Source organism: Ailuropoda melanoleuca, chromosome 7, assembly GCF_002007445.2.
Source record: "Ailuropoda melanoleuca isolate Jingjing chromosome 7, ASM200744v2, whole genome shotgun sequence".
Taxonomy (NCBI): domain Eukaryota; kingdom Metazoa; phylum Chordata; class Mammalia; order Carnivora; family Ursidae; genus Ailuropoda; species Ailuropoda melanoleuca.
The window spans coordinates 88989640-89010154 of NC_048224.1; the positions used below are offsets into that span (position 1 = coordinate 88989640).

Below are 20515 nucleotides of genomic sequence, written 5' to 3' on the forward strand. Positions count from 1 at the left end.
GTCTCTGATCAGATCTTAATTTTCCATGACAATTATGAAAATGCAAGGAGGATGAAGTTCTCTAGAATGTCAATATTCCTTTAGATACTCGTTGTTTTTGATGAATGCGTGACTCGCTGTTGGCAGAGAAAACTTTGATTGAGTAAAGGAAAATAAAAGATGTTCTCAGTGCCTTAATGAAGAGATTTTTTGGGGAGGGTGCCTATGGAATAAATATATAATGATGTCAATTCCAAATTATCAAGACAGCAGCTGATCATTGATACAATGTTTTGTCTGTTCAGAAAATCTTAATGCCTAAGGGCAGTAACTGCTCTGGTCCATTGGCATGATGTGTCTTACTGAGGGGATGGCTTACCAGAAGGTAGTCTCCTTCCAGCCTTGAAAGTAGTGATACCCAACCAATAACATCAACAATGATAGCACCTATGATTTCTTTAGTTCTGCTATTTATTGGCCATTATGTTAATTACTTTTGTTTAACATTTTATTTATTTATTTATTTATTTATTTATTTTAGAGAGAAAGAGTGACTGGGGGGAGGGGCAGAGGGAGAGAGAGACTCTCAAGCAGGCTCCCCACTGAGCACAGAGCCTGTTACAGGGTTGGTCTCACCTCCCTGAGATCATGAGTCAGTCGCTCAGCCGCCTGAGCCACCCAGGGGCCCCTGTGCTCATTACTTTTAATGTACTCTCTCTTTCAATTTTTTGCAATAATAGTGCAAAGTAAATACAATGGGCAATATTCTCAGTTAGCTCAGCCTGTGCTTGTGATGCTGAAGGTAATAGTTGACATACCTTGAGTGCTTCCTCTGTGCCAAACCATGCTCTCAGCACAGGGAAGCAGAATTCACACCCATGGCACCCTTGCATGGTACCTCCCAGAAGGAGACCTTGTTACCAGACAGAAGCTGGGTGTGTCACAGCCACGGGTTCAGCCCACTGTGTGCAGCTGCTCAAGTTATCTCCGAAAGCATAGGTTCTGAGCGTATGAGCAAGTCTAGCATTGCTGGGGCTCTCTAAAATAAATCTGACCCATGGAGCACTTACTTCTGCAATGTATCACGCGTGGTTGAAGTGGGTGATGGCCAGGCTAGAGCAGCAATGCTGGGATGACCTGTGTGGCTATCAGCAGCTGGGCTTTAATTCAAATCCCCCATATTCATCGGAAGGAGAGAAATATGATTTTGATCAGAATGGTATGCCCTTATGTCTTCAAATACCCCAAAGTGGAAAAAAAATATTTAAAGGAAGCAAATCTGAATCAAGTACCATGAAGAGAGATTCTGTGTCATCTCTGAATTCCTTCTATACCTAGCACGGTGCGTCTCCTATTGCCAGAGCTCAGGAATGCCCGATAAATAGCTGTGATTGGCTTATAAGGGGGAGAACTGCCTTGACTAGGCATATCGCCTGGATTTTAAATAATTGAACTTATGACTAGTAAATTTAACAAAGAGATTCGGTTGGCTGATTGGAAAACTGAAATGATGTGCCTACAAAGGTGGAATGGCAGATTTTTCTGGTATGATTGTCTTCCATTAAATAGAAATAAAGACCTTCTTGCTGACAAATCGTTTTCATTGCAAGAGCCTGCATTCGGTCATCTAAAACACAAGCCTCTGCCTGTAAACCATATTTTCATAGTTTGAGAAAATCATGACACATGGCCAGGTGAAGACATAAAATAGTCACAAGTTATACTTACTATGAATTATTTTGAATATAACTACATTTAACATAAACTTGTGCCATTTTATTAGTCATTATTACTATTGTCATTTATCTGAATCCTGCCCCTCCATGCCTTTATTCTCTTTTTTTAAAGATTTTATTTATTTATTTGACAGAGAGACAGCGAGAGAGGGAACACAAGCAGGGGGAGCAGGAGAGGGAGAAGACAGCTTCCTGCAGAGCAGGGAGCCCGACTCGGGGCTCGATCCCAGGACCCCAGGATCATGACCTGAGCTGAAGGCAGATGCTTAACGACTGAGCCACCCAGGGCACCTGGGCACATGTCTTTATTCTAAAAAAAAAAATTTTTTTTAGCCCTCAGAAGTTTTTAATTGTTGAAATGGCTGTTGCAGTTTTGTCCCCCTCTTACAGGAGCTCACGCCAATAACAGACGTTAACCAAATAATAGTGCCTCTGACAGCATCTGCTTCTAAGAGTTCACATTTCTACGTGCGTTTGTCATACTGCATTTCCCCACCCACACAAGGAGATTTGGGAGGGAAGGGTCTCTGTCTTATAAGACACCCTACCACAGCCCCTGTAAATTCCCACACATCTTTCTAAAAAGAATAATCACCTTAACTTGTCAACTCCTTGAAGGGAAGGGTTTTCTATTTTTTTTCCTAGCAGTGACTGTGACGTTTCTTCTTCAGGTTGGATGTTTGATCACTAACTTTGATAAAAAGAAACAGAAACCAAAGTGAACATACTAGTCATCCCCTGAATTGATAAGCAAACTGAAGATAGCTTGAAGTGATAAAATACCAACAAAGGCAAATATTTAGACGTCTTACATTTCCAGTCACACACAGGCTTTCAGGAATGCATCTGTTGAATTGGTGAGCTGTGCCCGTATATTCGGGGTCCAGGCTTTGGCCACGGCCACAGCAGTGCAGCTGCTGAGGCTGGTGAAGAAGTTTGCACTGACATTACTCAGACTTAGCACCTGCTAAGCCCAGAACGACCTTGGGCACTGTGAGAAATAGGAAAAAAAAAACCACAATAAAATTCTGTGATGAAGAGGTTAGTAACAATTCAAGGTAATTAGTCCCCAAATTAATGGTATATGTGGCCTTGCTTTGTGTGGCTTTCTAACTTTTTGTCTTAGGTCTCCTTTATACTCTTAAAAATTATTGAGGACCGCAAAGAGCTTTATCTATCAGTAATTGCCAAATTAGAAATGAAAAACTAAAGAATGTTTTAACGTATATTAATTCATTTAAAATAATAAAATATTAATATAATATATTAACATAAATAACATGTTCTTAAGAAAAATAGCTGTATTTGTCAGACAAAAAAATAATAAATAAACAAATAACACAGCAGCTATTGTTAGGTGCCCCAAAACAAACAAACAAACAAACAAAAAACAAATCCCATGACCAATTTTCTTTGGTCCTTAAAGGTGAAAGCATTTTCTGACATTCTCTCTCCAGATTACCTCTGATGGATGGCTAGCGAGATGAGTTAGCCTGTCTGATTGCAGCAAGCTCCACAAAGACAATCAAAAGGGAAGATGAGGGTTACATGTCACCAACCCCACTTACTAAGATCAAAAGGTCCAGAGCCCCAGCAATTCAAAGCTTCTTTTCAAAACCTTTTATCAAGTAGGCCCATGTGCTTGCCACAGACTAATTTAAAAGCAAGAGCGTTAGAAAATGGGTCAGAGATTTATAGCAATGCCACAAAGAGACTCTGACTTGGTTTTTAGCCCTGTTGCCTTTTCTTTATGCAGCAAAATATACCCAATACAATAAGTATTTTGGGACATTTTATATAGAAAAGATAGTATACTCTTTTGCCAAATATTTTATTGCGTAGGAACAAAAGGGCTTGTCATTCTCATTGTAAAGACAAAATCTGGAACAATATATGTTAAGAGTCAGCTTAGAGGAACAGTTATAATATGGGCCCCAGGTCACGGCAGGTGAAGGGAGTTCATCCTGTCTGCTGCCAGTTCAGCCCAGTCTGTATCTTCCTGCACCCTGTTACCTCTCAAGAAAAGCAACATTTGGTCAAAAACGAGTGGGCCAAATAGACTTTACATTTTTTAGAACAGTTTCAGATTAACAGAAAACTTGAGCAGATAACAGAATTCTCCTATACAGCTCCCCCACCCGCACAGACAGCTTCTCCCATTACAAATATCTTGCATTGGTGTGGTACATTTGTTACAATTAATGATCTAATACCGATGCCTTGTCATTACCTAAAGTTCAGAGTTTACATTAAGGTTTACTCTATGTGTCATATAGTTCTATCAGTTTTGACCAATGCATAAAGTCATGTATTCACCACTATAGTATCCTACAGAATACTTTCACCACCCTAGAATCCCCTCTTCTCCACCTGTTCATCCCTCCCCCATCAACCCTTGGCGACATACATCAAAGCAAATAGTGTACTTTCTTTTCACCAACCAGGGACCAGCAACCAGCAGACGCGTGGTAACTTTCTGACTGCAACCCAGTAGCATCAACTGACAATAAAATAAGATTTTAAAATTATCTTCTTGAAAATGAAAACGTGATCTATAAATAATTCTTTGGTCAAAGGGAAACTAAAACTTGTATTACGCATTATTTAAGGATTAATGACAATAAACAAAACAAACAAGCAAAGGGGGAAAAAAAGAGAGACAAAACAAGAAACAGACTCTTCACTTAGAAAACAAACTCCTGGGGGCGCCTGGGTGGCACAGCGGTTAAGCGTCTGCCTTCGGCTCAGGGCGTGATCCCGGCGTTGTGGGATCGAGCCCCACATCAGGCTCCTCCGCCATGAGCCTGCTTCTTCCTCTCCCACTCCCCTGCTCCTGTTCCCTCTCTCGCTGGCTGTCTATCTCTCTGTCAAATAAATAAATAAAATCTTTAAAAAAAAAAAAAAAGAAAGAAAGAAAAGAAAACAAACTCCTGGTTACCAGAGGGAAGTAGGAGGGGGTAGGAGGGGGGATGGGTAACAGGTGACGGGTAACAGGTGACGGGGATTAAGGAGGGCAGTTTTGTGATGAGCACTGGGTGCTGTATGGAAGTGTTGAGTCACAATAGTACACACCCGAAACTAATATAACACTGTCTGTTAACTAACTGGGATTAAAATAAAAACTATAAATTAATTAATTAATTCAAGATTAAGATAGGCCCTTGGAAAACTGATGAAACCTTCAAATATTAGTTTAAAAAAGTATTTGGAGAATAAAAAAAGACTATGATCCTGCCATAAAAGTGAAACACGAAGTAAAGTTATTTCTGGAATAGTCTGTCAGAAATTTTTATTCTGAAAACTGGTATGGAGTTTTCATTACAATCTTAGTTGTATTAAATCTAAGGTTGATTTGCTTAAAAAAAAGAATTTTTTTATATAAAATACCCCATAGAAAACTCAAGAAATACAGCCAATGCCATTTTCAATAGAAAATCCATAACCTTAGACATTATTACTAATACATAAGAAAAGTTTCAATTAAATGAAAAAAGCATTCAATTTAAGAAGTGTATAAAAGCATAATAAATCAAAAACAGTAAGAATAAAGAATGAATAAACATTAAATCAGAAATAAATGATTTGGAAAGAAAATAAAAGCACCAAAATGAATAAGATTTATCAGTTAACAGATGCAAAGAAAACTAACCTATGAGAGAGAAAGCAGAACTCTACAATACTAGAAAAAAAAATGTACAAGTTTACAAATCATAGGTTCAGGTCAAAATTTTTGTAAAGAAATACTGCGTACAAATTTATCATTCTTATAACTGTTTTCTAGAGAAACTGAAATTAACAGAATTTACTCCCCACAAAAAAACCTATTTTTTTAATTGAAAACACAGTTAAAGATTTATCCCTAAAAAATAGATAAGACCTGATTAATTTTATAGATAAGTTACAGCAAATCTTCGAGGAATAGGTAATACCTTTGGTGTTTGTTAGTTCCAAGCAAACAAAAGGTCTGGAAGGTTTCTATTTCTCTAGACTTGCATGGCCCTAATCCCAAAATCTGACCAGGATTGCAAACAGAACTAATTGAGGAAATCTATTTACAAAAGTGTTTTAGTCCTTTTGGGCTGCTCTAACAAAATACCATAGAATGGGTGGTTTATAGACTATAGAAATGTAAGAATTTGGGGCGCCTGGGTGGCACAGCGGTTAAGCATCTGCCTTCGGCTCAGGGCGTGATCCCAGCGTTATGGGATCGAGCCCCACGTCAGGCTTCTCTGCTATGAGCCTGCTTCTTCCTCTCCCTCTCCTCCTGGTTGTGTTCCCTCTCTCGCTGGCTGTCTCTATCTCTGTCGAATAAATAATAAAATCTTTAAAAAAAAAAAAAGAAATGTAAGAATTCTCCCCATTCTGGAGGCTGGGAACTCCAAGATCAGGTGCCAGCAGGTTTGGTGTTCAGAAAGGTCCACGTCCTAGTTTAGGGCTTTCTTTTTGCTGTGTCCTCACTTGACAGAACAGGTAGGGAAGAGATGAGGGGGTCTTTTTTAGAAAGGCACTAATCTCATCTGGGAGGGCTCCACCCTCATGACCTCATCACCTCCCAAAGACCTCACCTCCACATACCTCACATTGGAGGTTAGGGTTTCAACATATGAATTTTGGAGGAACATAAACATTCCATTTATAGACATGTTCATTTTATATTATTATATACATATATATATAATGAACATTTCTATAACTTCCAAAAAGACTTTTAATAACTATTCCTACTGATCAAAATAGTAAAGTAGAAATAGATGGACACTCCTTATCATGATGCTTATCTCTCTCCCCGTGTGTGTGTGTGTGTGTGTGTGTGTGTGTGTGCATGTGCATGTGTAATCTAGACATATTCCAAATCAGGAACTAGAAAGGTGTCCTTGATCAACATTTATATTTAATATTGAACAATCTAGTTAATATTTCTCACACCAGCAAGCCTGTAATTTCACTGGCAAAAATCAGGTCCAGCTACTTGACCAAAGGATTCTGCCCTTCCCAACTCCTCTATGCACAAGGAATGCATTGGAAGATGGCGGAGGCGTCCCTCTCCTGGTGCTCANCATGTGCATGTGTAATCTAGACATATTCCAAATCAGGAACTAGAAAGGTGTCCTTGATCAACATTTATATTTAATATTGAACAATCTAGTTAATATTTCTCACACCAGCAAGCCTGTAATTTCACTGGCAAAAATCAGGTCCAGCTACTTGACCAAAGGATTCTGCCCTTCCCAACTCCTCTATGCACAAGGAATGCATTGGAAGATGGCGGAGGCGTCCCTCTCCTGGTGCTCAAACTCCAGTGCATCCTGTTCTTGTCCGCCAGTCTACAGACATCCCACCGGTCCTGCATCTGAAGCTTTCTTCACAGACCCATGGGAGCCGGTCCCTAAGTCCTTCTCCACGCCTTGGTGCACTGGTTAGGGTTTGGTCAGGGTAGCAGAACTTCTGTGAGAATTAAGGGATGAGGAACTTATTATTCCACTTAGACTTTGGATAGTTGTGAGGTGAACTAGGGAGGTAAAGTTCTGGAAAGGATCAGAGAAAACTCACTAACTAGCCCTGGGGTAGGTAACGGAATCAGTGCTAGCAGGAAGTTAGACACATTCAGCTGCTGGATGGCTGGGACTGGTGTAGACATTCATGGAAGGTCTGTGGCTCCTCATGGCTGCCACCCCTGTGAATTGCGACAGAGAACCTGGTAGTGCACATGGAGTTACTGTTAGTCAGTGGTCCGCAATGAGAAACACCATGTGGTGTTGGGAGAAGCAGGGACGAAGTGGAACCCACCAGCACCTTGGTCTCTCACCGCCTCAGACCAAAGATGACCTTCAGAACACAATAGCCGCTGATTCATCTCTGACCCCCAAACCTCGGGCAAATTTCTCCTGTGGCCAATCCTGACCTGGGTCAACATGGGAAAAAACTCTCAGAAACATAGGTCCTAATTAGCTACCAAGAGAGAGAACAAAACATCACAGTTTGCCGAATGACCAGAAATAAACTTCATCAGCAAGACATTGGATTTATAGTTAAAAAAATCTGAAAAATAAATTATTACTGAAAGATATGAAAGAAAAGATGAATAAATCAGTTATTGATGGATAAAAAGAATCAATATTATGGAAACATCAGTTCTAAATTAATCTACAAATTTTGTGCAATCTGAATCAAAATTATAGTCAATCAAGAATGCTTCTAAAAGATTGTCTAAAAGACAGACAAAAAAAAAATCTAATCTGAAAAATAAGAGAAATTGGAGGTGGCATTGACAATACAGAGTTTGTCCTGACAGATATTTAAAAACACATATAATAGTAAATTTATGTGAGTCACTAGCACAGGAATGGATAAACTGATAAATAGAATAGAAACAATAAACAATCTAATAATAAGTCCAGATATGTTCAGAAAATTAAGATCACTTTTAAAATCAATAGGGAAATATGATCTATTTTAGAAGGATATTGGAAAACTAAATCACTATTTAGGAAGAGAAATAAAGCAATATCCCTGCCTTTTCCTTTATTTCAAAATAAATTCCAGATATCTCAAAGATTTAAAGATTTGAAAAATAAAATTATATAAAGTACCATAAAATGGTTTGGTGTAATATTCTATAGAAAAGCAATCATATCACACACACAAGAACAGAAATAAAAAGACTGATAAATTTAAATATATAAAGTTGAAGCTTCTATTTAAAAGCATGCCATAAAAAAGAGTTGGAAATAATTGGCCTAGAGAAAAATATTTGCATTACATACAAAAGACACCCAATTTATATTTCAGGTGAAGATGTGGGAAACAGGTACTCAGGTATCACCGTGGAATTATACATTTACATAGCACGTGGCAAAGTATAAATTTAGGTAATATGTTTCAAAATATAAAATGACCCAATAAACTGACTTCTTAGGAATTTACCTAAGTGTTTACCAGGGAAATTTTATTATAAAACTGTTTATATCACTAATCAAAAGGAAACACATTTGGGTGCCTGACTGGCCCAGTCAGAAGAGCTTTACACTTTCAATCTTGGGGACATGGGTTCTAGCCCCATCTTGGGTATGAAGAGTACTAAAAAATATAGAATAAAAATAAAAAAAGGAGACTCTCTGGAGTAAATTGCTGCATGATAAAATATTATGTATCCATTCACAATAATGACAAAGATCTTGATCTTTTGACAATAGAAATCTAAGACATACCGTTGAGTAAAAAATGCAAGTTGCATAACCCCATTAATGTAAAGTTATATACATATACCTAAATTATATAAATGCACAGAAAGAGGTCTGGAAAGATGTTTATCCCCTTGTTCACAGTTGTTATCTCTAAAAATATGGATATCGGGTTCCTGACCCCTCTTTTTTGAATTAATTAAATTTTTATATTTTTTATAATCTAAAATTTTGTTAAATTAAAGATTTTTTCCAAATAAGGCATTTCTTTCACCTCCACGATACTCCCTCTCTGGGATGGCTTCTTGTCACAGGACGGCTGCTTTGCCAGACACGCCTCTGGGTAGAAAATCCTGCAGAAATAAATTTGCTGCTATCTAGACCTAATCGCCTCTTCTGGAGCTTTATCCTGGGTCTGGATCACCTATTACGCACAGGAGCTGGTGCCTATATCAAAGTGCTTCAGTAATGGAGACACTGTTGCATTGAACAGCAGTCATATCTCACTGGGAGCATTTAGAAGAATCAACCACCGAGGGTTCCTTTCTGTGTCTGTAAACATTTATACCAAAAGAGATGAGATCAGATTAAGGGAGAAATAATAACCAGTCCTAGCTACTTCCCTGGAAATGAGACAAGAACTCCCCAGACGATTGAAATGTCTAAGGCAAGAATAATTTGCTAATTCTTGAAGAGCTGAAAGGAAAGGAATGGAAAAGGTAAAATGGCAGTAGGAGCAAAATATTTGGAGTGTTTACCACGTACCAGCTGTTTTACTGGTGCTTTCAGATGCTCAGAGACACATATACAACCTTTTGGGAGAGTGATATTATCAGCCTTATTCTACGGAAGACAAATAGGTTCAGAGAAGTGAAGAAACACGTCCAGAGGTCACACAACCAGGGTGGCCTAGAAGTTGTCCAAGACTGGGACAAATCCAAATGTACGCCTCTCTCTAGTCTAACTATGTAATTTCATTTGTATGAAATGAAGAGATTTGAACCTGATTTGAACAGATGAATCTGGGTGAAAAGGACTCCAAGAGAAATTATCTAATTCTTTGATTTTTGGGAAGGCTGGGTTGTAACACTGCCATGCAGCTGAATTCAAGTCAACATATTATTTTTTCCTGGTTATCTATGTACAGGGCAGGGTGCTTTATAATCTTGGAAGGAATAAAACTGAACATAGTTAGTTAAAATACCTATCAGGATATTATGATGAACTAAATTACCACCATTTAAGCACCTGGGAGCAGCATTTTAGAAGTCCACTTTTTATCAAGACTTTCAGCTTACTTATCAGGCTTTAGAAAAAAAGAAATTTACTTGGCTTCTCTCCTTCTTATGACTAAAAGAATATCAACCTTTTATGGTCCTATATTTGCTATCTCATCTGCTTTTCTAGACTCTTCTGCTGGTCTACATATGTCTTCCTGAGCCATTGACTTAACACATTCTACTTACGTGTCACCTTCTAATTTGATAGATTTTCATTCTGATCCATCCTGACCAACATGAGGTAGCTGCGAGGGGAGCAATGCTATCCGTTAGAACAAAAGACGGAGCAGTCTTGACAGAAATGAGAAGTTAATGCTTTTGATTTTGTAATTACCACTATTAATGATAATGGTGCCAGCAGACTATAATAGCCCCAGCACGGACGTGAGTCCCTGATTTTGGCACAAGTGGTCAGTGAGTTTAGAGAACCCACTGTGACTTTCCTTCATCTATAGATAAAGAAACAGTGATCTGAAGAATTAAGATGTCTGACAGCCCTTCTAGCTCCAAGTTCCCAAGGTGGTAAATTCATGTAATTGTTTGGAGTCACCACTCAAATGGATATGCATTCTATTTATTCCATGTTTATTTAATTTACCAGCCAAAATACTTGGGGGGAAAAAAAACTTTTCCAACAAATCTTCTGGAGACTGCCCGCTTTTCCTCCATGTTTCTGCATTTTCTGCAGCCTGAGCTGTTTGCACTCCATGTTCATCACCAGTGCTCATCTTTGGACACTAGCTGGCTGGGCTACGGACTTGTTATTCCACTAAGTCTTTCTGACAGAGCAGGAAGTTAGGGGCCTAAAGTTACTCTCATCCTGTCTGCCAATATTCTTGCCAAGCAGATTCTAATTTTCAGTTCAATTCCTCAAACATTTACTAAATGCCAACCCATAAACCGGGCGAAGGCACTCTGCCTTGGAATTCTAAGAGTAAACAACTTAGTCCCTGTTCTGGACACTTTTGTTAACGGCGAGTAATAGTTCACACATATTGAGAACTACCTAGGCATTGTTCTGAGGGCTTTACACAGACTACTCATTTAGTCATCACCACTTGTCAGCTAAGTGCTATTATTATCCCTGTTTCACAGATAAGGTGAAGAAAGTTACTTCAGATGACTCAGCAGCCCGGTTGCAGAGCCAGGATTCAAACACAGGCCACCTTTCTCCAGGACCCTTGCTCCACACCACTGTGGAGAGAAACCAACAGGTAAGCAAATACCACCCTAACCCCTGCATCAAAATCTCTAGCCATCGGGTCTCGGCATCATTACAGGTTAGAAGTTACATAGCCGACTTTGCTGCGTAGGTCCAGCTGAAAAGCACCATCCCACAGACACTCCAGTACACGGGGGATTGGAAGTGCGGCGGGGGCATCAGAGTGGTTCACTAAGGGACTTCAGGAAGGACTGTCCAGGGGAAGGACTCATGAGCTGAATCCTGGAGTGAGGAGGAATTTGACCAGGGGATGAGGGGAGGAAGGGTAAGGCACAGAGGCACACACATCAGGAGCGCTGGTGTAGCTGGATGTGGGGGAGGGGCTGGCAGGGAGCTAAGTTGAGGAGGGTCACAGCTGTCCTGGGGAGTCGTGGTAGGAGTTTGACTTTATCCTATGGACTAAGAGGATTTTGAGCAAGAAAAGATCGGGATCGGATTTGCAGTTTCGAAAAATGTCTTTGACCTCCACGTGGAGGAAGTAGATGGGAGGAAGGTTGGAGGTGGACAGAGTCTACGAGTTGCCCGGGTGAGCGGTGATGAGGGCTGCCCCGGGGCAGTCGGACAGGGGAGGCGAAGGGAGGCACAATTCCAAACTAGAGTTAGTGATAGGCTGGAGGTGAAGTGGAAGGGACGAGTCTAAGAGGACTCTGCAGCCTCTGGCTGTTGGAGGTGCTATTAACCAGAAGAAGAAAAGAAGTGCTAGTGCCTGGGGGAGCCCCTGGAGAGCTCAGTGTTGTGCGCGCCCTCGCACCTGAGCTGTGCCCCGGCGGCCAGCAATGAAGTCTAACTCGCAGGAAAGTGAAGGGTGACAAGTTTTCAGGGCGCATCGTCTGACATGATGGTGTGTGGGTGGTCCTTCCAGTAGATACGGGGATACCTGAGGAGCATGGGGTCTCCTTCAAACCCCAGCAAGTCTCACCATCCACCCACCTATCAGGTTCTCGACTTGTCTCCTCCGTGTGTCAGAGGCATCGGTGCCAACAACCCTTGGTTCAAAACAAAAAGCCTAACGCTTGATGACCGCTCATGGTTTACGGAATCAAGTTCATATCTATTGAGGTGGCAGGTGCAACCTCATTTCCCAGTCTCACCTCCTTCTAGTCCCCTTAGAGATCCAACTCTTTTCTCCTTCCTCCTAACCAATGATGCCCTTTCATGCTTCTATATTTTGAACTGATTCCCCCAACACCTAATACAGTCATAAAGCAGGGACCCCAAAAGTGAATGAATGAATGAGTGAATGGTTAACCTCCTCCTCAGGGCCTCACTTCACCTTCTGTAAGTGGTGGAGACCTCAAACTCCTGAAAGAAGTGAGCAGTGGCTCTTTACCTGGAGAAGCACAGAGAGGGAAGCCTACTCTGGAAAACTCAAAAGGGAAAGGCTTGGGCAGTGATAAAGAAAATCCCACAGCACTGGAATCAAAGGTGATCTGACAAATTACTGCCTGAAACATTCAGGATAAAGTGAGTAGAAATCTTTGCCCCTCTGTAGTCTCTTCTCAACGCAGCAGCCAGAGTGATCCTGCTAGAACACTGGTCAGATCCTCACACACCTCTGCTAAAATTCTCCATTGGCACCTGTCTTGCTCAAGGACCCAAGTCCATACATGTATATATATGAGTATTTTTTTAATTTTCTGTCTTCCCTTCCCCTACTTCATAATGAAAACTCCATGAAAGCAGGGACTATTTTGGTCAAGGCTACTAGTATGTGCTCAATAAATATTTGTTGAATAAATGAACAACAAATTAATAAATCCCTGCACCAGCTTCAGGCCCCCACGTCCATATTCAGAGCAGAAAGGAGAGGAAGAATTGTTCTAGAAATCAAGAAAGGACATTTTCGACTGTTAATGTCTGTGGACCCTGCTCCTGGGCTCCCAGGGAAGCTATACTTTAATGTTTACTGAGGTCAGAATGACTCGGCAAAACCTCAAAGCATGGGCTCTATTTCTGCCCCGAACACACATTGTATGTCTGCTTCGTTAAAAAAATAAATAAATAACTGAAAGGAGCGTTCCAAACATAAAGATATGAAAAAACAAACCTCTCCAGTTCCCATAGGACAAAGTCATACAGCCTTGGACATACTAAAAACATAAGATAAAGTCTGTAACTTTCTGGAATGTCCTTTGTCATGATGATCTGTAACTCTTTCTGTAAGAAGCATGTGTAACCCTGCACTGAACGTTCCTGCCCCGGAGCGCCCTCTTCGCTGTGAAGGTTGTGTATCCTGGGCAGGTGTCCTGACTTGGGCTTGAATAAAACCCTTCTCGTTTCTCTTTACAATTTTAGAAAAGAGTTCCTCAGTTTGCATGGGTGCAATGTCTGTGCTTGTATCAGAAAAAGCAAAATTTTTTCCAGGCCCCCTGACTTCCCTTTATATCCCTTTGGCCAGAGTGTGAGTACCTTGTCGCCCCCAGCAACAACAGCAAACAAGAGAGGGCTGGTGAGGAAAGCAAGTGTTTACCTTTTACCACCCGCTCACGGAGGCGCCCAAGGGAGAAGGGTTAGGAAGGGCATTGGATTAGCCAAAACTCAGTGTTGCCACAAGAGACAACACGAACTGAAACAAACACGAAAGGATCGCTATATATTAAAAGAGACGAATCCTGCAAAAACACCTGAAATGTCTACAAGGTTCAAATTATGTATCTATTCTTCCCGCAGCTGCCCAGGACTGGTAGACCGGACCTGAAATAACCAATAGGCCAAATGATCCAAACTCCTTTTCTATTGCTATGAGGGTATATATTTGCCAATGAAGACGGAGATTAGTAAGCGGGCTGGAGACATAGATTTAGGGGAACTTGGGGAGCACGTAACCACACTCATTTTATAGCTGAGGAAACAGGCCAGATGGTTTTACAACTTATTTAAAGCTTCCCAACTAAATTTGATGTATATAAAAAATGGAAAAGTTCAAATCTTACGCCAAGGGCATGGGTGGGTGTATTTGTTTCCTATCGCCACTGCAACAGATGACCAGAAACTTGGTGGCTTCAAACAAATTGACATTCTCACACTTCAGGAAACCAGAAGTCCAAACCACATTACCTCAGTTGCTATATACACACAGACATCACTTTTTATCACGGCTAACTCTCACTCCGACTTCAAAATTTGCCTAAGGTGTTGCTTTTGTCTGGATTAAGCTTGCCTGCTGGGTGCCCTATTATCATATTATAATTTCTCTGTCACCTTATCGAAATCCTTGAGGGGCTGGGATCTTATTTTTTTCTGTCTGTATCTCCAGCTTCTAACATAATGAATGAGCACTCAATAAATGACAAACGGATGGATGGATGGATGGATGGATGGATGGATCTAGAGAAAGTGAGAAGGTGTAACTCTTACAGCAAAGATAATGGCTAAGAATAGGAAGTTGGTGTTTGCTGCAGAACAGCTCCTTTATTTAGCTCATGGTGCTTCGGGTCACAATTAGGGCTGGACTGAGTGGCATGGTTTTTCTGATCTGATATGGGGATCAGCCGATCTTGACTGGACTTGTTCATGCTTCTGCCGACAGCTGCTGAGATGGCTGAGGCTGGACGGTTTATGACAGCCTTGCTGGCCACTTGGGACAACTGGGGCCTCCCTTTACATGGCTGTTCTCCCCGGACAGGCTTCCCAGGTATGTTAGATTCCCTCACATGAGAGATTCAGGGTTCCCAGCAGTCACAGCAGAAGCTGCACGGCCTCTTGAGACCTAGGGTTAGAACCTCCCCCAAAGAAACTGGATCCAAGAACGTCACAAATGAAATGCAAAGAATGGGAAAATTGACCTCAATTCTTAATAACAAGAGTTGCAAATTACTGTGGCCATTCAGGAAAGGGCCTCAGAAGGGGATGAAAGGAGTCACAGACTTTCACTATTTCACGCTGCTCTAAGACTGTCCCTTTAATTTCTATGTATTTTTTCATCTTCAGTCTCCACTCTCATTCCTCTCTCCCTGCCCAAGCCATCAAGTTTTGTTCACTGTGCATTTTTTGTTTGTACACCTTCCTATAAAATGAGTACGGTGTTTCGTGAGCATGTGCGTTACTGTTGCGTGAAATTTCACTTTGTGTGTGTCATTCTATTTCTTTGTCACTCAGCTTTATGCCAGTAAGATCCATCCATGATCCTATGATCCATCTAATGTCATTCCTGTGTTTGTAGATCTACCCCATTCGATCATGCTATGCTTATAAAACCTTTGTTGGATTCAGTTAGCTCACGTTTTAGTTAAGGGTTATGCATTTGCATTCTACAGTGAAATGGGCCCATGATGAGCCCTGGGTGTTGTATGTAAGTGGTGAATCACTAAATTCTGCTCCTGAAACTAATACTACACTGTATATTAACTAACTGGAATTTAAATAAAAACTTGAAATAAAAACAAACAAATAAATAAATAAAATATGAAGGTGATTGTTTAAAATGAAAAAAAAAAAAAAAGAAATGGGCCCGTATTGTTTCATAAACATAGAACACAGTCTATAAGATACTCATCCTTTGGTATTTCTGGCGGCTTTCTTTATGGCTTACTGAATGGTCTGTTTTCTTTCTGGAACTTATCCTGTGTCCCTCTTATAATGTGTCTATGTGTGGGTCTCTCTATATTTTGATATGGGTCTTTTTAACTAATTTTTTCATCTGTAATTCTAGGAAGTTAATCTCCCTGCTTTCTCCAAATGTTTCTTTTTTTCTTTTTTCTTTTCTTTTCTTTTCTTTTCTTTTCTTTTCTTTTTTCTTTTCTTTTTTCTTTCCTTTTCTTTTCTTTCCAGTCCTTTCCTTTTCCTTTCTTTTCTTTCTTTCTTTCTTCTTTCTTTCTTTCTTTCTTTCCTTCTTCCTTTTTGACATTTTTCTCTTTCTGGAATTCCTATCAGATGAATAATGTCACTTATACTTCTTTCCTCCGGGTCCTTGGGTTTGACTTTTCTTTTAAACTTTCTATCTCTTGACCCTTTCCTTCAAGGAGTTCCTCATCTGACGTTCTAACTCACAAACTTAGTCTCAGCTGTATTCTTCCAAGTATTTATCCTTTCACTGTGTTATCGATTTCAACTATTCAGTTTTTCATACATGCTTCCATTTTGCTCTTTTTTACTTCGAGGTCTTGTTTTGCAGGGCCCCTTGTCTCTCCAGGTGCATTTAATTACACGCCAGTGTGTCAGTTTGGGATGGCTAACGCCGTCTGACTTGCTGTCTTTAAGGCAGTTACACTAACTCGGCACTCATTTCCCCTGGGAGCAAGAGATCCTTTTTCAGGGAATGTGTTTTGGGGAAGAGCCAAAAGCCCTAGTTTGTGTCACTGTGGATGATTTTAAGGCTTAGAGGGATGGGCCCCTAGCAGGGAGCCCCAGACACGCTAGAAGCATGGTTGGTTGCTCCCATTTGCCACTTCTTCACCAAGCGACTACTCCAGCCAGAATTTGACATTTAAATCCTTGGGGATGCACAAAGCCGAAAGGACAAAATCTCCTCACCCCAGGACTGGGAAGGAGAGAAAACGCTGGAAGTCAGTCTGCACCTCTTTCCTGACTCCTCAGTCCAGCGGCTTCTGCATTGCCCCGAGGTTACACGGGGGCGAGGCATACCACTATCTAGTGCCCTATTGCTATCACCGATTACCACCAAATTCATGCCTTACAAGAACAGAAATTCCCTTACAGTTCTGGGGGGAGGTCAGAAATCCTAAATCAGTTTCATAGGCTAACAGGTCAAGGTGTTAGTAGAGCTGGTTCCTTCTGGGGACTCCAAGAGAGATTCCATTTCCTTGACGTTTTTAGCCTCTCCCTGCGTCTTCTGTCCTCAGACTACATCGACCTCTGCTTCTGTGGCTATATCACATTCTCCTCTGACTGAATCCTCCTGTGTCCCTCTTATAGGGACTGTTGTGCCTCCATCAGGCCCCTAGATAATCCAAGATAATGTCCTCATCTCGAGATTCTTTGGTGGGTGAGGGGGGCAGAGGGAGAGAAGCATTTAAACTCAATTAATTACCATATAGTGTATTATTAGTTTCAGAAGTAGAATTCAGTAATTCATCAGTCCTATATAATACCTGGTGTTCATTATACCCTGTGCCCTCCTTAATGCCCATCACCCAGTTACCCCATCCCTCCACCTCCCTCCCCTCCAGCAACCCTCAGTTGTTTCCTAAGATTAACGGTCTCTTATGGTTTATCTCCCTGGGAGAGAGAGAATCTTAAGCAGGCGCTACACCCACCACGGAGCCAGATGGAACTCCATCTCACAACCCTGAGATCATGACCTGAGACGAAATCAAGAGTCAGAGGCTTAACCTACTGAGCCACCTAGGCGCTCCTCTCATTTCAAGATTGTGAATTCAATCACATCTGCAAAGTCTCCTTGCTGTGTAGAGGTGATATTTACAAGTTCCAGGGATTAGGATGTGGACATAGGGGAGCCATTAATCCATCTACCACAATTACCCAGGCTTATTTAAGCTGAAGAAACTTAGATCACACAAACATTTGTGAAACCCCTGCTGAGTACAGAGTGTTATGCTAAGCGGGGGAGAGGTGTTGGGAAGCACAGAATTTATACATATACATGAGATTGAGTGTCTCTCCATAAAGGAATTATGGGTACAGATGTAGTACAGAAGACACACATGTGGAAAAACGGAGTGTGGGCTGCATAGGAAATTAACCTGCTTCAAGTTTCAAAATTGTCACATTTCAACTCTTTTGGTGGCATGGTCATGCAAAAAGGACTTTCAGATTCTAGAGTATGGTATTCCCAGGGACTCGACATGAGGCAGGAGGCACTCTTCTAGAACCATCATTCTTCCTTATGGGGCAGGTTCCGAGCACTTGGGTGGTGTAAAATGAATAAGGCTCAGCTCTCTCAGGCTAGTGAGAGAGACAGGCAAGAAATGGTGGAGAGTAACACGGTGTGCCACCGCAGGGTTGTCACCAAGGGTCAAGGAGATCTAACTAACCACCAGGCCCCACTACCAACGAAAGCTCCACGGGTTCTCGGATGAGGAAGGAGATAAGGGAGGCCCCGTTGGGAGAACCGCAACTGCACGGAGGCTCAAAGGGGCAGATGCATCCTGCAAAGTGAGCAGCCAGGGGCTCTGGGCCCTTTCAGGGCCTCTCTCCACCTTCTGCGCTCTGAAGAAGAGCTCAACATCGAAACCCTCCCTTGACCGCCCCCTCTGACTGTCCCTCTTTCCCTCCGTTCTTCTCTCCCAGAGCCCTTACAGGTAATTACCGTACCCTCTCCATCACCCCCGAGCTAAGTCCTTACGTTACAACACTCCGAATGCCCAAGGGCTTGGCAAGACACAGAGGAAAATCAGTTGTACTGATGCTGTCAGCCTTCAAAGGGCCTCCTGACCATGATTTCATCTCCAGCAACTTTTATCTCATGTTCTTACAGCACCTGCCTTCAAAGGCCGAAGCGCCTCCCAGATGGCCCCTTGAACATCGGCGGGGCTCAGCCCTCTGATCTTCCCTCACCACTGAGAAAGGGGGCCAGCGGGACCCCAGACCTCCTGTGCGGGCCCATCCCGGAGCTGCCCAGTGGTCAGACCCAGAAAGTCGCCTGCCTCCGGGCCGGGTGCCGCCACATCACAGAGGACACCTGAACTACAGCTTTTGTCGTGACAAGACAGAATCAGAAGATAATAAGGATTCTCCAAGCTGACTCTGGCTGAGGGCTTTTTTTTTTTTTAATCCCACCCTGTTGCTCCAAGGGAAAGAAAGACTGAAAAAGCACCACTTCCCTCCATCTTCCTCCATAGTATTATTTCCACAGCTTGATAGAGAAGAGCACATTAAAATCGCCCAAGCATGGGAAAATAAAAAATGACTATTGTATGATACAAATTGGACCAGATAATTCACCAGATATCTTAGACCATGGAGAGTGTGTCTCCTTCGTAAACACTGAATCAGGAAATCCACAAAGACCAAACTGACGTCATCGTTCCTTTCTGGCTAATAATCATTCCTTACCTTGACAGAAATAAACAGCACCCAATGCCTGAGGCTGAGCACGTGTGCACACCCCCTCCTGGGGAGGACCCCGGCAGACTGGCCCCCGGGGCTGCTTTATAGACTGTTTGCTTTGTGCACTGGGGGGGGGGGGTGAGCAAACAGCTGCTGTGTCCCTGCCCAGACCTACGGGCAGTATTCACTGAGGGGGGCGTGATGCCAAGACTGCCTTTGCTCCGTGCATGTGCTCAGGGCATTGCCCAGCGGGGGGCCAGGGGCCACGTGGGTTACCCTAAACAGCACTGGCAGCCGGGTCAGGGAATGACAGCTTGCTGGCTGGGATTCAAGCCCGGTTCAGACGCACAGCTACGGAGGAGGGGACCCTGGCAGATCTCCCATTGTGGACTGACTGGTGGCATTCAGAAAACCACCATCGCAAAGTTGTTATGGTCATTTATTCACAATTTCCGTGGCTTGCTTGAATGGGTTATATTTGCTCCGTGAGTAACACAGAATGCACTGCCATGTTTTTACCCCAGATGTGGAATTAAATCATCCTACTCTTTCAATTATCTATTTCTTAAGTTTAAAAACAAAAAGTTGGTTGTATCTCATCTGATCAGCCTGGAGCTTCCAAGAGTCTGTGATTCTTAATCATTTGACCTGGATGCATGTGTAGCATCCAAAGAAATGCCTGGACCAGCTAATGTGAGAAACTCTAAGAGCACTGATTTTTTTAAGTATATTTTGCAAATTGTAAGAAAGCAAATTCAATGATTTTTTAGTCCATAGGCTTGCAGTAAATTAGGAAAGAAAGAATTAGAATAAAAAACTAATTTGTGCCCTCGGTGAAGGCAGGAAGCCATTCCGAACCGCAATTCACTTTCATCTCTGAATGTGCTTAACCTGACAGGTGCCAAGGAAGTGTGCTGTCATCCCCTTAATCAAAAATAGTTTTTGCACACTTATGAGCAAGACACTGCTCTAGCACTGAACACACAACAAAGAACAAAAGACCCCCAAATCCTTGCCTTGTAGGTCTTATATTTCAATACTTTCCAAATCATCACCAATAACAGAGATGAAAGCAATGGGACCCTGGGCTCTGTGCCTCCTTTGGCATCACGACTCTTTCCACCAAATGGCTGGGGGCTGGGGAGTGGG

At 41.9% G+C, this 20515-nt stretch overlaps 1 long non-coding RNA gene across 2 annotated transcripts; it reads left to right on the forward strand.

Annotated features, from left to right (window-relative positions):
* The first annotated feature begins 11311 nt into the window (after positions 1–11311).
* Positions 11312–19259, forward strand: LOC105236100. Of its 2 annotated transcripts, none has more exons than XR_854533.3 (3): positions 11312–11390; positions 14928–15032; positions 18795–19259. It is a non-coding gene; the product is annotated as an uncharacterized LOC105236100 (long non-coding RNA). The 2 variants fall into 2 exon arrangements; XR_004626752.1 differs by lacking the exon at positions 18795–19259 and adding an exon at positions 17583–17675.
* The last annotated feature ends 1256 nt before the right edge of the window (positions 19260–20515 follow it).